Source organism: Manacus vitellinus, unplaced genomic scaffold (genome assembly GCF_001715985.3).
Source record: "Manacus vitellinus isolate BGI_N305 unplaced genomic scaffold, ASM171598v3 scaffold_14_pilon, whole genome shotgun sequence".
Lineage (NCBI taxonomy): Eukaryota > Metazoa > Chordata > Aves > Passeriformes > Pipridae > Manacus > Manacus vitellinus.
Window position 1 is genome coordinate 17,483,277 of NW_021939063.1, and position 1,672 is coordinate 17,484,948.

Consider the following 1,672-nt stretch of genomic DNA (forward strand, 5'->3'; position numbering starts at 1 on the left):
GGCATCAAGAAGAGGAACTCGATGCCACGGCTGCGGGATGCCTACGAGAAGGAGACGACACGGGAGGCCTTCGTGGCAAGGAAGACAGCGGACAGCAGCGTGCAGACAGACGAGGAGGATGGCGAGGAGCGGTACATGCTGTCACGGCGACGGCGGACGCGGCGCAGCGCTGACTGCAGCGTGCAGACAGACGAGGAGGACAGCGGGGAGTGGGAGCAGCCTGTGCGCCGCCGGCGCTCCAGAGCCTCACGGCATGCTGAGGCCAGCGCTGAGGGCAAGACGGACGGGGTGACCCGTGGTACAGCCAGTGTGGGCATCCAGACCATCAGCGACTGCTCAGTGCAAACAGAGCCCGACCAGCTCCTCCGTGTCTCCCCCTCCATCCACATCACCACCCACGACCCCCGGGTGGAGATCGTGAAGTACATCTCGGCCCCAGAGAAGACGCAGCGGGGTGAGAGCCTGGCCTGCCAGACAGAACCAGAGCCAGCCCCTCAACCTGGCATCGTGGTCCCCCAGTTGACAGTGCCCACCACCATCCCACCCTACTCTACCAACCTCCAGATAGTGAGCACAGGCCCCCTGGACCCTCACGCAGTCCGGCAGCAGACCCTAGGCAAGTTCGAGAAGAAGAAGCCAGATCCCCTGGAAATCGGCTACCAGTCCCATCTGCCGGCCGAATCCCTCTCCCAGCTGGTGACCCGCCAGCCACCCCGCTCTCCCCAGGTCCTCTACTCACCTGTCTCACCCCTGTCCCCCCACCGTCTCCTGGAGTCCTCCTTCGCCACCAGCGAGCGTCTGAACAAGGCCCACGTCCCCCCGCAGAAGCACTTCACCACTGACTTAGCCCAGCGCCAGCAGACGCTGCCACGCCCCATCAAGACCATGCAGCGCTCCCTCTCTGACCCCAAGCCCATCAGCCCCACCGCCGAGGAGGCCGGCAAAGACAGGTTTTCCCTCTATCAGCACCCACTGCTGCCCAGCACCCAGGTATGTCACCACAGGGAACAATCTGCCCCTCAGGGATCAGCCCTGGGAGGCACCTTGGGACACTTCAGTTTCATTAGCACTGCAGCAATTAATATTTCAAAAGGCCAGCTTCCTGTGGCAGCTGATGGCAGCCAGTGGGCACAGACATGTGCAGCGACACTGGCAGCCAGAGGGAGGCCTTGGAGGTCCACTGGCTGCATGAGCCTGTCAGCAGGCAGGAGGTGCTGTGGGATGGCAGGATCAGGGCTGTCCCCTATCCCATTTCCCCTGCTCCAGCTGGGTCCCCCTTCTCACACAAGGAGCCACCATAACCCACAACTCCATTTCGGGTTGTGGTGGCTCTTGCTCCCACCTTTGTCCCTACACACTGAGGTTGCCTTGAGCTGCTAAGTGCCCAGGCAAGAGCCACGGGGCAATTCCTGGGGCAGCAGCACCCCAGGCAGTCTCCCGAGTCCTTCTGCCACATGCCCACAGATAGAAAGCATTTTTTGCGGCAGAGGGCACACACGTGGCCAGCCTGGCACTTGGCCGGCTGCCACCCCCAGTAATTACTCACGGAAAGCGCCCTGCCTGTTACTTCCATCCTATTTATTGCGCTTTTACATAAACGCTGCTTCCTCGGTGCATGGGGGAACACGTGCACAGTGGGACGCCTCACCACAACCCCCGGGGCATGGGAGGA